A 15964-nucleotide genomic window follows, 5' to 3' on the forward strand; every position below is an offset into this window, starting at 1 on the left:
AGATGGCTGGAGAAAAAAAAATAAAATCTGCAGGGGGCCCAGGCCATGAGACCGCCCAGCCCCCTCTGGGCATTCTACCGAACATAAATGACCTCAATCAGTCCTCATGGTATTCAGGGTTCTCATGGAAGGACTTGATGATGATCACAGCAGTTGACAACAGCTGGAAACATCAAAAAATACTCAATGACATTAATGGATTTTTAATCTTGCACAAGTTTTATTCGACGCTTGCTTCAATACATCACTCCATTTCCACCTCTGGTCACAAACTCTTGGTGCTGACTCAAGTACAAGTGGCCAAAGTGATTTTTCTGCACACAGGGCTGCAGCGTTCACTACTAGGGATGAGGAAGAGGTGCTCTGCACTACAAAGGGCATCAGAGTAGAACTGCTGCTCCAAAACCAGCAGAGACGGTTGATGTATTTCAAACACGTAGTTAAAATGATCCCTTCCCATTTGGCAAATCAGACACAGTCCACTGGGAGCAGATCTTTGGGCTGGGCTGTAGGGAAATGGGGACGGTCAAGTTCAGCACGTTGCAGCTATGACTTGCACTTTCAGTAGTTTTACTGGTGAAGTGAAAGGACATAAAAAGAATTGTCAGATGTATATATATATCTATATACAGTGGAACCTCGGTTTGCGAGCATAATTCGTTCCGGAAACGTGCTCGTAGTCCAAAGCACTCGTATATCAAAGTGAATTTCCCCATAAGAAATAATGGAAACTCATATGATTTGTTCCACAACCCAAAACTATTCATATAAAAATGATTAATACAAAATAGAAAGTAAAAATACATAAAACAAATGAACCTGCACTTTACCTTTGAAAAGAATCATGGCTGGTGCGAGAGACTTTCTAAACTCTTGTGGGATTCCACCCAACTGGACGACACGTGGAAGAGCGTCCCAAAGCAATCGCAGTCTCCCAGCGCTGTAGCAGTTCGCCGTAAAAGCGAATCTGAAAAGATCGCTGACATGCTATAAGCGCCTGCCGTCGAAGGGTGATACAAAGAACATTATAAATGCGCAGGGCACAGTATTACTTGGGCACGGCCCTGCCCGACTGCTGTGTCTGTGTATAGGAGAGCGGCAGATCCCGCTACGATAAATAACCGCGCTGTTGCTGTTTCAAGCTGAATAAAGCTGGTGTTGCTAAAGTACTGAGACTCGGCTTCGTGTTTTAGGGTGCAAGACGGGGACTCGCACGTCACAGTGCGCACACACACGCACGAGTGAGCGAGCACACACATACACGCACGCACGCACACACACAGTCACAATGCTAATGCTGCAGTAAACAGTATACGCTCGTACGGATGTTGATTATATGAGTGAGGCACGCCGACTCAGACGGAGAATTGGAGACAATTGCCCACAATCCCGCAGCGAGAGAGAGAAGAACCATCAGCTCAGCTGTGATCACATGACGCTCAGCAGACAAAGCATATACATACTACACGTACTGCAAGACCTCGCTCGTTTATCAAGTCAAAATTTATTAAACATTTTTGCTCGTCTTGCAAAACACTCGTAAACCAAGTTACTCGCAAACCGAGGTTCCACTGTATAGCCAATATACCATGTTCATCTTGCTGCATTTGAAATGAATACTTATGAATGTAGCAGATTTAAGGGCAAAGCTCTACAACTAATGAAAAGCAAACTCCTTCACAAATAATCTAAAACAAAAATATATCCATCATTGTGGATCACTCCTGTGACTGAAAAGCTGTCAAAAAGAAGACACCTGTACAGTCACCCTACCAACTATTTAAAATTATATTACGTTTACACTGCCAATCCCAGTAATGGTTTATTCTACACACACCTCCATTAAACGTAATGAGCTAAAAATACCTTAAAAACAAAACTCAAACACTCTGCTTAAATGACCAAGATTTTAGAAAAATAGTTGCATGAGATCCTAGGAAAGTTGTAGCATTTAAAACAGAAAACAAGTACCAAAACGACTGACATGAAATGTCAAATACACTTGGCAACAACTCCCAAAACACAGTGAAAGTTGATAATGTCACACTAAATGCGATGCAAGTTCTAAAACACCTAAGTGAAATTACACAACGGCACATGTAAAAACCATGAGGTTTAACAAATCGAGTTTTTGGATCATGTGGTTTTATGCTGACAACATTTGGGCCACTTCCAAGCACAGCATAAAATACCCAATGTAACCCTCGGTCAACATAAGCTGCATGGTCCCACTGTAACGTTTTTGGAAAAAAAAACACTGAATCTTGGACTTTTGTTTTAGGCAGTATACTTACAAATCATTTTTAAATTGTTATTTGAAACAGCAGGGTGCAAAAAATAAATTCACACTAAAGAAAGAAACAAAAGATGTCTGACAGGGAATTATACTTGTTTTTGTAGTTTTCATTTAAAAACACCCAGTCAACTTCCCACTTCTATTTAAAAAATGTGTAAATACCTACCCAACAACTCAGATAAAATTTTGAAATCACTCTATACATTATATAAATAAATAAATAATTAAATAAAAAAATAAGGAAAATCTGCATACATACTATTAACTAGAGAAAGAGGCACCGAAATACATGGCTTAGGCATGAACAGGAACTTTGGGGAAGTAACATTTTTCGTAACACTAATAACTAGATTGTACACCAAACAATTATACTTTATTTTTTGTGGATATACAAAAGTACAAACGTACATTACTAAAGGACCACAATGAAAAGCGGTCATCCTCCTTTCTGTATGAAAAATCCAGAAAGTCATTCTTTTATTGTCTTTTTCCTTTGGGTGTGTGTATAGAATGTAGCTCTCATTTTCCATGACTACATATGAAATCATACTTTAACTTTTGGATTCCTAGTGAGGTGCAATTCTTAAAACAGAAAGAAAAACTGCTCAGCGGTGTTTTCCTTCTCCGTGCTGGCAGTTACCTTAATTTCACTGGGGGGAAAAAAATGAGTCTTGGAAAAGTACTTGCTGTTCGTTTAGCTAAATTTAAAAAATGTCTTTTAAACAAATTGAGTGAAATATGAAGTAACATGGTGTTCATAACTACTTGGCAGAGACCAAAAGCAGGCCTGTATGCAGGTAAATGCGAGAAAATACTGGCCATTAACATAGCAAACTGTACTAAAACAAAACTTTTTTTTTTTTTAGTTTTTTTTATTGACTATTATGAAAAGCACAGAGTATGAATTTTATCATTTTAATTGATTAACCCCAAGATAAACAATACCTAAAACAAGACTCATTCAAGACCTTATAAAGTTAACTTATTTATCAATCCAGTTCAACATAAAATATTCTCATCCATATAAACATATGGTATTTTGTTGTTTGTTAGTTCATACTATATGACATTCATTTATTTCTGAACTCGTTTATCCAACTGACTTTGAAGCTGAAGTTTATCTCAGCAGTACAGCGAAAACCAAATTTCAACAAGGCACTCTCAGGCGTACACCCACTCAAGTTATTTAATTTAATTTTTTTTTTTTTTTGGCTTCATAACAGTTGAGGGAAACTGACTTACAAAATATTGGCCCAATGTATGGAACAAAACGCACATATAGTACTCTCCCAGCTAAACCACTTTACCAAGCAACAGTGAATACAAACTTGGCTGAATTTACACTGAAGTTTGGCAGAAAAGCTGGATTTGAATCATCAGCATGAATCCAATCTTTGATAGGATATGTCAAATATCAATATTTAACATGAATGAATATACTAAAATGTAAAAGTACATTAAACAAGTGATTAAAATCAGCTAATTGTCTTGCTTTTGACTATTACTAAGAGATCATTTCTAGGTGGCATGATACATTTGACCAGATGCTGATGAAGCTTAAACTATCCTGTGTTGACTCCAAACAGCAAACTGGAGCTCACTGCATGTTAGTGACTGAAGGGTACAACAGAGTTAGCTCTCCAAAGCAAGTAGCACAAGTAGACTCAAGGAGTGGGGTCCTGCAGATTCCGTTACTGCCGTCTCTTCCTGATGTCACAAGCACTTGCCTTTCTTTCTCTAGCAGGAAAAATTGGGATCACTATTAGAGCAGCACAGCAGAAAACATGGTTGACTAATAAGAACAGAAACAAGAGATCTGGAAAAATGAACAAACATAGAACACTTTCCAGGCAACCACTATTTCTGGAGTTAACATACACTGCTGTTATGTATGCATTCATTGCGCTCTTCTGTGGTGATCACAGTGCAATTAAGACAAACACAGCTTCACATTAACTGCCAAAAGAGCAACATTACTAATAAAGATAAACGCCATATTACATAAAGAGTAAAAAAAAAAAAAAAAAAAAAAAAAAAGGTGCCCCCACACATTTATGTTATTGCATATTTTTGGTAAATAATGCACTTTTCTCATTCCAATGTTTTTCTTCAGCCATTCTGATGTAAAGTTCCTTTGTTTGTTTTCCCATCACTGCATCCTAGACATCATCAGTGACACCACAATGCTTGATGCTTGACTACTAGTATGAGGTCCTTACTATAAGTTAGCCATGGCTTCAGTCATGCTATCCAAACATGAACATTGGTTTTGCCCGATATCTTCATGCTGTAACCAAAAACTTTTATTTTAGTAAACCTTATGTCTCACCCATCAGCTTAAAGACTTCAGGGAAAACTTTAAATAAATCCTTTAAAAACTTACTATGTGTGCTTGCTGCGAAATGAAAATGGTCAGCAAAAAAAAAAAAAAAAAGCCTGTCCTTTTTGTAATATTTACAAAATCAACATTATTTATTTTTTTATTTTTTTTTAATCACAGATTCTTGCCAATATACTTACTATGTGTGCTTGCTGCAAAATGAAAATGGTCAGCAAAAAAAAAAAAAAAAAGCCTGTCCTTTTTGTAATATTTACAAAATCAACATTATTTATTTTTTTATTTTTTTAATCACAGATTCTTGCCAATATATTTCTCAGGAAAGGATAAATGTTTACTTCTGTATTCACAGTAACTGATAAGGGTGGAGTTTTCATGTCAACAGTAGCAAATATAACAGAAGCTATTGTGCAAACTGAAAGTGTTGTAGTAAGATAACATGAACTGAAATCTGCTTCTATAGTTGCTGAGCACAACGCCACCTTTAAGCTAAAGAAGCACAAACATGAAATAAGAAATTACAATTTTAAAATAAAATTAAAAAAAAAAAAACACACACACGTGCACTGAGTGGGCAAATTGTAACATGCATGCCTTCTGAATGTGGCAAACAAACCAGAAAATTTAAGGAAACCCTCACATAACCTCTTAAAGCACAAATTCCACTGTGCCACTTGGAGCTCTGTGCTAAGCAAGGTGTGGCTACAGCTAATAAATAAACAGACTTCATATAACAAAAGTGGTCGATTTGGTCCTTTGGTCTCAATCGCTTCTTCCACTTTAATTTTGAAAGGTGCGTCCAAAATTCCAGGGTTTATGATGGCAGGAAAACATTTTCCACATCTGCACCAACAGTTGCTAGTTATCCCGAGTGTCGCCATAATTTCATGCTGTAAATTTTCCTCTCCCATTTGTCTGTCGTTCCAATTCTATCTTTTTCTGTTCTCTTCGATCTATTGCCCTCATTGACACATTCAAGCTCAAAAAAATAAGGTTTAGCAATAAATGTCTTGTCATTTTCATTGTCCATCAGGCATATTGCTGACATAAAATAAACTTGCATAACAAAATGCTCTTAAAAATTTTAATTTCACTAGATATCCCTTCCTCATCAAAAAAAAGCTTTACTTGCTTGAATTTGCAAAGAAAAGCATCAATGCGACTGCACCCTTCATAAAATAAGTTACAAAAATACAATCCCCTGGGGTAATGAGGAGTAAAGTCTGAAGGACAGCTGTACTCGAAAATGGTGACATGCAAAAATACAGTTTTATTAAAACAAATCTTAAATATGCACTTTTCTGATAATTTGAAATCTCAAGACATAAATCAACACTCAGGAATATTTTCTGTAATAAAGTGACTGTACTTGGTAAGATTTAAGGCTTTTGTTTCAAGCTTCCTTTGGTGTCCCAAAGGCTGCTATTGTAAGTCACTTGGTGGATTTTGTTTTAAATTTATAAATAATGCTTCACTTAAGAACAAAGGGTTTTCAGACCAAATAAAAGCATACAATCATTGTAAAAAAATTTTAAAAATCATTCAGCTTAAAAAAAATAATAAAAAAAATTATCTATTATCTTAGCATATCTAAGCTAAAACATTTGCTAAATTTACTCACCAATGTTGCTTTTGGTATTTAAAAAAACAGACAATGACTTAGCCACAATATCAGAATACAAACTTACTGTAACATCAGTATAACCTGAACCAGCAAACAATGAGACTATCAGGATGCTTTCATTTACAACAAACCATTAAAGATTCTTTTGTAACAAGACTTTTCAAATCAGGCTTGTCCTCAAGTTACTAGGTGGTACCTGATATTTGATCCTGGGACAGTTATGTTTACATCAGTACATTCAGGAAACTCTCACTGATGAAGAGCACTTGTTAGAGAATGGCTCCTGCCTTGTAGTTTACTATTTTAGAATACAAATGAAAATCATTTTTGTTGTTCTCTTTCCAAGATTAAAAAAAAAAAAAAAGTACCTATTACAGAACTTACTGCTGCAAATTCGTTCAGATTTAGCCCTAGAACAAGACTGGCCTAAAGGCAGTAATTAAGTTGTCAGCCATTGTATGTTGCACTGTTTAGGACATAAATCATTCATAAACTAAAAATAAATATTTCCTAAACTGTACATACACTCTATACTGAAATGTATTATATAAACACGCTCTATTCTGAGACTTTTTGTATACACAGAGGCTAATAGGCACACATTGATATTTTCTTATATACTATAAAATGAAACACATGTTTTAACTCTTTTATGGTGGATGTCGACTTTTGTTGACAACAGGGTTGAGGGCAGATGATGACTAAAGTCGACATCCATGGGTAGAGGGTGATAATCATCTGTAAACACTGACAAAACTCACCATTACTTTATAGGTAGTCCATCCTTGCTAGGAGGAACGTCGAATCCCTGCATGTGCGTGAGTAGCATAAACAATGCCTAGAATGGCGTTCACATCTGGCGAGACAGCAAATTAAATATGCAAAGCAAAATACTCAGTGGATGACGTTTTACGTATATTTTATTATTTTGAATTGGACTCTGACTTGTCGGACTCCAGTTTTGGTGTAGGTGATCTGGAGTTCGAGATCTAAAACGAAAGTGTAGTACAGACGTCAGCTGTGCTGATCGGTCCCAAGCTGATCTGCCGATGCCACCCCCATGCACCTCTTGACACTGAGATGGCCAACATGCTGAAATAAGGCACTGCATACAGCAACGGATGTTTTACATTGATATATGTGAAAATGTTTTTCAGAAAATGTAGTTTTTTGGAAAAATATTCAGACCTGGCAGAAAAGGATAAAAAAAATAATCAGCCCTAAAAAAAGTTCAATTATTTCAATTTACAGTGTATTCATTTTACATACAGTGCATTAATTTTAGTTCAGGCTGTACACCCTTTAAAAAATGATGCCCTAAATGATGCAGCTCCTTATCAATGTGCCCACATTTTGTTCTAATACCAGTGTACACAAGTTAAGTGTAACTAACAACACTGCGATAGTTTACTCCATATACAACTGAAGCTTATATGCAACAAACCCACATTAAGTGTTTTATTAAAATCAAAAGCAGAAATTCTTGCACAGTTCCATAATTAAACTTAGTAAAATAAAAACAATAGTAAAGTTATCCACGGTTATTTCAGTTTTGTTTTCATGGCTGATCACCACAAATGGACTATAAAACACTTGAAGTGACTGGAATAGCTAAAATATGGCACTGTACTGATGCACTGCTGGAGGACAGTTTGAGCTCATTCTGACAACACACACCGTATTTACTGTCGTCATTATTTTCTTCAGTAGTTTATCATGCTACACTCAAATGCACAGATGATGACATTATTGGTACATATCTGAAAAAGGCTAAACAGCATAATTTTCTCCCTATTTCCATGAACCGGACTGAAAAAACGTCAACTGTGTGCGTTACACTGCAGGGTCATAAGTTCTGAAAAAGGCAGCAAATAAGGCAGCTAAAGAGTATTTATTTGTACTAAATCACAAATAAACAAACTTGCATGACATTAAATGGTGAAGTTTAAAGACTTTTATTGGACTACAGCATTGTAGCATGTTCAAGTACTCATTTGTTCTTAACCAATTAACTTCAGAGTCATAAAACAAGGTCATTTTTGTTTTCATTTCATTACAGTATTATTAAGGGTTGGTACATCACACACCCAGCCAAACCCATACCAGGTTATTATCTGTGTAGTATTTGCACCTTTCCCTCACGTCTGTGTGGTGTTTCCTCAAACATCCCCCAAAGTCATGCTTGTTAGGTTAATTACTGATTCCAAATTGACCTCCTAGTATGAGTGCATGCCCTGTGAAATGCTGGCACACTGTCCAGGGCAGTTTCCTGTACAGCCTGTGCCTGATGCTCCTGGGATACTCTCCAATCCCACAGGAACCTGAATTATATTATCCAGGCTACAGTTACTACAATAAAATCAAGTCTTTTTTTTTTTTAAATTTAAAGGGCTTATAATGTGAGAAATTCAAGGAAAGGGATTAAAAATAATCCACATCTCATTCCAGTCTTAAAAAATAGTAGCTGTAGAGCAGCACTTAATATTTCTTACTAAAAAAATAACACACTCAAGTTGAACCAATACTGTCAAGCAGCCGCAGTCAAAGCTAGGTCAGCTTGTGTAAATAATGAAAGATTATTAGCACTGTACTTTCATAAGAAAATACTTAAGCATCATTCATAGTTCTCTGCCCCATGATTAAGGTCTACATGTTTTTTGAAGACTCCAGAAAGCCTACATTTGTATTCCTCTCACAAACAAAAAAGGCTCACATTCATTCTGGCATCCTTGGTTGCAGTGCTCTACTGTCAATGACTGGCTGTATTTAACAATGAACAGGCTCCCAGAACACTAAACATGTTTCAAGAAGTCTGTGTTATGTAATCCTAACAATGATAGCTAAATACATAAATCATGAGCAATATATAGAACAGGTAAAATTCAGTATAAATAAAAACAGAATTAAACTAATATATATCAGCAGAAACTACATAATCAATAGCATGTACCGAGACATATTTGCATTCAAACCTTGATGTTGTATACTGAATAATTATAATGAAAGATAAGGCAAAATTATAAAAAGGATGACTAAATATTCCGATCATTTATTTTTATAAAATGCCATTTTGACTTTAACATTAAAACATAAAGAGGTTGCAACAGAAGAGAGTATAAGAAAAAAATGTAAATGAATTCTGGTAGAAGTACTTTTTAAAATCCCTCTTTAGATACTTTAAAATATCTTGCAAATGAACAGACTGAAATACTAAATATTTAAACAGAATTGTTAAAACTTAATTCAACCTTCAACACAAACTGATAAATTGAATATTTCTTCACTTACTAATAAAGCTACAAGGCATACAATGAATTTTCCAGATTCTAGGCTTTACCCCTGTTAAAGCACAAATAACACAGTCATTCCAGAAGAAATAAATTTACCATACCTGTATACGCAATGCTGCCAAACAGTGTACTGTAAATATGCATGCTCGCTCGCACACACACACAACAGTACTCTCCAGCACTGATTCAGACAAATCACCCACAAAGTGACAGGGGAACAAAGGTGCAATCTCTTAGAAAATTTCATATGTGCACATACACAAAAGACGAAGAGCTGGAATTTTCAGGTTGCCAGGCATACAAAGAGGTTTTCTCTCTCACAGTGGTATGCTAGATTGGGCCACTGTGGCTCACATTTTAAAGATTTTAATTACTTTAATAATCTTTAGACAGAATTTTCTGCACATGTGCAGGAGATCTATTTCCATAATAGGATGTGAAGTGGACGGCTCTATCTTTATTACCACATTTATGTAAAACTTGATACACAGAAATACACTGGAAGCTTTATTGTAAGCAAGCCATTTCCCAAATGCGGAACCTGAGAATCTGTTGACTAACCAGAAAATTAACAATTTATTTTAAACTGTACAATTCTTTTAAAAAAAAGGGGGTTACTGTCACACTCTTATTAGGTCATGTGGGGAAAGTGAACCTAATTCTTCATGGCATGCCACAACTGGACAACACTGCTTGTTTTTAGGCGAACAAATTCATTTCTAATCGATTACAAATTATGATGATCTAAACATATACTCACATTGCCATCAAAGTTATCATTTAAAATATGATTTCAATTCTCAGCCTGTACGTTTTCAGTGAGGGTGGCAATTTGCCCAAACCTTAACACTTAGCTGAACACTATGCATTTAAATTATATCAAACTGGGCTCATGACAGTTAGTAAATGTGCCCTGCGGTGACTTGTCACAAGGCCAGGGATGGTTCTCGCCTTACAAACAATGTTGCCAGGGATCTTCTCACAAGCCAAAACTGGATAAGTGGTCTGGAAAATGGACAGATGAGTTCCAAATAGATAGCTTTAATGTGTTCAAAGGCTGGTAACTAGTGACATACTGGTACAATTTAACTACCGATTGTCTAACAAAAACCCAGAGCAACAACATTCATCTAAAGTGATGGACACAAGGTTATACAATAAATATTTTTGAAGGGACTTAATATGCAATATTTTGGTTACTATGCACCTTATTGATGGTTGTCAAGTTATTCATCTAAACCATCTTATGCAACATCATACCACAATTTGCAATGGATGGGCATTGCTATCTTCCACTTATCGGTGCTATCAGAGACCCCTGTTCTATACAAGCAGGCTCAGGAAATACACAAATGGATCTTCCATGCTGAACCACATCAAAGGAATACTTAAAGGTTTTTCCTTACAAAGTAAGCACTGACAGGTTACTAAATACTTAGATGACACCTTCACCCAAAGATGCTTACAAGATCAAGACACACTGTTAATTGTCTGCACATATACTTTACAGCTGGCACACTGGGGTGCTAAGTGACAAGAGTAAGAGGTAGTAACTAAACAGGTAACATTCTGGTTTAAATGCCAGTACAATACAAATACAAATGTATTTTTATATAGCCCAACTTCACACAAGAAGTGCTGCAGTGGGCTTTAACATAATCTGCCTTTTAACAGCCCCCAAGCCTTGGCTCTCTAAGAAGACAAGGGTTAAAAAATAAAATGGAAGAAACCTTGGGAAAGGCAGTTTATAGAGAGGCCCCTTTCCAGGTAGGTTGGGCGTGCAGTGGGTGTCAAAAGAAAAAAGGGGGTCAAAACATCACCATACACAGAATAGAACACAAATAATCCTCAAATACAATATAATAGTGCAATAGAAATATTACAAGTACAGAGCAGAACGATATCTTCTTTACAACATCAGGAGAATCCGCCCCTTTCTCACTACAGAGGGTACTCAGCTTCTCGTCCAGACCTTGGTCATCTCTAAGCTGGACTACTGCAATTCTCTGATGTCTGGAGTTTCACTAAAGGCAACACGGCCACTTCAATTGATCCAGAATGCAGCTGCAAGACTCATTTTCAATATTCCCAAATTCTCACACACTACACCTCTGCTGCAGAACCTGCACTGGCTCCCTGTGGCTGCCCGCATCAGGTTCAAAACCCTAACACTGCCTTTAAGGCCAAAACTGGAACTGCACCCCCTTACATATCAGCACTGGTTAAGCAGCGTGTCACTTCTCGCTCTCTCAGAACATCAAGCACTGCTCGTCTCGAACCACCCTTACTTAAAAGAAGAGGACGACATGCATCAAGACTCTTTGCAGTGTTGGCTCCTCAGTGGTGGAATGAACTTCCTCTTGCTGTACGAACAGCGGAGACCCTCACTGTCTTCAAACGTCGTCTGAAGACACACTTCTTTAAACAGCACTTGGGGGACTAAAGTCCCCATACTTTTTTTTTTTCTACCCTTTTTCTATTTTCTTCTAGCATGGTTTTGTGTACAACTTGGTCAGCGGTAACTTGTTTAATGACAGTAGATTTAATCCTAGCCTTAAAGACTGAAGAACAGTCGTAGACTACTAAGCACTGTTGTAAGTCACTCTGGATAAGAGCGTCTGCTAAATGTTGTAAATGTAAATGTAAATATCATGGCACAAGCTGCGCCTTTAGCAAGCAACGTGATTTTATCTAGGCTGGATATAAAAGAGTAAAATGCATACTTTAAAGTACAACCTTGGCCTATAGAAGGCACACTGTCCATTAACTTTACTTGGGATGAAGTTCTCCAAGAAAGCATTCTAAGACACTTGAGGATTACAATCACAGAGCGAATTAGTAGGACACCTGTACACCTGCTTATTGATGCAATTATCTAATTAGCCAATCATGTGCCAGCAGCGCAATGCATAAAACCATGTAGATACAGGTCAGGAACTCCAGTTAACAATCACATCAAACACCACATCTGGGGAAAAAATGGAATCTTAGGGTTTTGGACAATGGTACTATTGTTGGTGCCAGACAGGCTGGTAACAGCTGATCTCCTAGGATTTGTCACACACAATAGTCACTAGGGTTTACTCGGAATTGTGCTAAAAACATCCAGTAAGTAGCAATTCTGCACACAGACGTGCCTTGTTGATGAAAGTGGTCAGAGAAGAATGACCAAACTGGTTCATGCTGACAGAAAGGCTGTGGTAACTAAGATGACCACTTTGTACAACTCCGGTGACAGAAAAGCATATCAGAATACACAACCTGATGAACCTTGAGGAGGATGGGCTACAAGAGCAGAAGACCAAGTCAGGTTCCACTCCTGGGCTACAAGAGCAGAAAACCAAGTCAGGTTCCACTCCTGGGCTACAAGAGCAGAAGACCAAGTCAGGTTTCACTCCTGGGCTACAAGAGCAGAAGACCAAGTCAGGTTCCACTCCTGTCAGCCAAGAACAGAATGCTGAGAGCACAGAGATGGTAAGGTCATAATCTTGCAGTAACCACATGAATCCATGCACTCGACCTGCCTTATGCCAGCAGTTCAGGTTGGCAAGGGTGTAACTGTGTATGGAATGGTGGGCCCATAAATACCAAATCAATCAACTCTTGAATACCACGGCCTATTTGAGAACTGTTGCTGACCATGTGCATCCTTTCATGGCCACAATTTACTTGTCTCCTAATGACTACTTCCAGAAAGATTACTTTGTTAATCTCAAAGTGGTTTTATGAACATAACAAGGAGTTCAGTGTTCTTCAGCAGGCCCTCCCAGTCTCTGAATCTGAATCCAATACAACACTTTTGGGATGTGGTAAAAGTGGAGATTCGCAGGGTGAGTATGTATCTGATGAATCTGCAGAAACTGCATGGTACAATGTCAACATGGACCAAAATCGCAAAGGAATATTATCAACATCTTGTGGAATCTATGCCATGAAGAACTGAGGCTGTTATGACAGCAAAACGAGGCCATACCCAGTATTAGTATAGTCAGGGCTGGTTCTGGACTAAGACCCATCAAGGTATATCCTCCCCCAATCCCCACACTCTTGTGTTATTATAGTGTGACAGCATATACACAAGTATTCTCCGAACGCCAAAAGGGACAAACCAATCTCTTTGAACTCCCCCCCCCCCCCCCCCTCCAAAATAGGAATGTGCTCCGATCTAAAAGAACACCCAGCAATCCAGTTCTTCAAATTCATGCACAAATACAAATGTATTCTCATCTCCAAGGGGGATTTTTGATTTGACTTTAAAATAACAACATGATCTGATCTACATGAGGGATACACCCACAGTGTAGAGGCAGCACTGAGTACTGTATAGCGTTCCTGATCATTTTCGCAGTGACCGTACGCTTTAACCGTTTTATTATTTCTACAGCGAGAGTCCTGAAATAACTCAATAGGGTACATACTGTCCATCAAATGAGGGTTAACTTTGGACACCCAATTAAAACGCTCACATTCCAACTACTGGTGACTAGACATGGTTTTTCTGGTGACCAAGACGCTGGCGAGATGTGTGACCATTCAGGTCATTATCATGTGTAACAGAAAAATACATCTCTTATTTTATCATGCAGGAAAGAGAACATGAGGGAAAATATTTGACAACTATAAAAAAAAATTAAAAATAAAAACAAACCAAAGCATCAATTCTGTATGATGGAACTTCACATTAATCAGCAGGATGCCTAAGCACTCAGGGGTTTCTATCAACACCTGCAGCACTCGTAACGGTTACTGCGATAAGCAGGAAAACTGCTGCCTAAAAAAGGTGTAACCGATTTCCCACGTATTAAGCAGAATATTATCAGAAGCTTGTACAAGGATTTGAATTGATCGGATGTGACTTACAAGGTGATCGCATTAAGGGATAAAATCATAAAATCACATGATTCTATAAAACACCTAGCCTCCACGGTTCTCTCAAGTAAACCAGCTGGCAGGGAAGACCCACTTTCATCTGAAGTGAAGACTGACTTTGAAAGACACGAGGCTTTCCGATCGGCGCTTCAGAAAGCGGACATTGTAACAGACTACTTGGGTACCTTACACATGCCAAACTGTCACGACCAAGAAAGCGTCGAGGGGGGAGCGGGGGTCTTGGACCGCCGCGAAGGGTTTATCACAGAATATACATCTAGTGAATAAATTAAAGCGAGTAAAGCGTAGCCGCCGAGTTGCAAGAGCTCAGCTCCCCCGCCTCTCAGGCGCCACCGCCCTGCTCTGTAGAGAAGGAGCTAGAAGGAGAATGAGGCTGGGCCACTTGCTCAACTCAGACCACCGTTTGCAGCTCATATAAAAATAGCGTCCGACTAAGTGCTGAAGATTGTCAAGATTTAGGTTTTATCGGTAGTGTGGCAAAGCGCACAGCCGTTAGTGAGACTAAATCTTACATCTTAATCAGTTTCCTTCCCGTCAGTGCCGACAAACCCGGGGTTTTTGATGTATCTGCCATCTCAGCCCATTAGCCACCGGTTTCATGGTGACTCTTTAGTTACAAAAAAAAAAAATCAACTTCGCCTAAATCACACTCCAAAAAGTTTTCACTGTTCGATCGATTCTGCTTTTCCTTCAATTTTACATTTTCCAGATCCCCGAATGCCAGACACAAAGCCATCACTTCCTGCAGCCAAACCGCCTAAAACAGGCAGGTCAGCACGCGCCGCGGCCGACAGGAATAGCTGGATGTGAACCACCCGGACTCGAGATGTCAAATTCACCTGCGATCGTGAAGAGGAAAACCCGCGCCGCGGGAGAGGATGCGAACCCTCGCGGCTTTTATACTCGGGTAGCGTTTTCGGCGCAGGTGCACGAGGGCTTCGGATCGAGTCTACAGTCCGTATACTTTTTTAGAGGGTGAAAGAAAAGTGAGTAACACAATGCGCCACTATGCAAAACTGGCAGCGACGTAGGACGTGCTGTACAAACCAAGCGGAGAGGCATTTATTTCTGCAAGAACACCAACTATACAAAATTTCTCCACCCGTCTTGTTCTGCACTCGCTTCAAAATATTAAACGATGGACACTGAGCAAACAGTCCACCGAAAACGCCAACATATCAACTTCTGTTCCAGCCAGACAAGACTCGAAATCGCCAGTCAGTGTCGCGCAGGCTTTGAAAAATGCTTAGCCGGTTTGATGGCCATTGCTCCGCAAATTGACAGCCTGGCTGTCGGCACTAACCCTCCAACCGCCCCACGCATCAAACTAACCTTACCTTCGAAAGCCGCCTAGCGTTCTCTTTACCCGTACTTTGCCTTCTCTGTCGCGCCCTTCTCGTTTCAGAGTGTAGCAACAGCAGCTCTGTTTCCTTTGCTTGGAATGGCGAATAAGAAGTGGAACCGCCCGCCCGACACGCTTCCGGGAACCGGCGGTAGCCGCGCAAAGTGAGGCGGGGGATGGGAGC

At 38.7% G+C, this 15964-nt stretch overlaps 1 protein-coding gene across 1 annotated transcript in view; it reads right to left on the reverse strand.

The window, feature by feature from the left end:
* The window catches only part of arhgdia (Rho GDP dissociation inhibitor (GDI) alpha), a 41313-nt gene extending 25372 nt beyond the window's left edge, over positions 1–15941 (reverse strand). The window contains exon 1 of the mRNA XM_028818415.2: positions 15776–15941. The gene's annotated coding sequence lies outside the window, so the exon portion shown is untranslated. The remainder of the gene's footprint in view (positions 1–15775) is intronic.
* Between the last annotated feature and the right edge of the window lie 23 nt (positions 15942–15964).

Source organism: Erpetoichthys calabaricus, chromosome 14 (assembly GCF_900747795.2).
Source record: "Erpetoichthys calabaricus chromosome 14, fErpCal1.3, whole genome shotgun sequence".
NCBI lineage: Eukaryota > Metazoa > Chordata > Cladistia > Polypteriformes > Polypteridae > Erpetoichthys > Erpetoichthys calabaricus.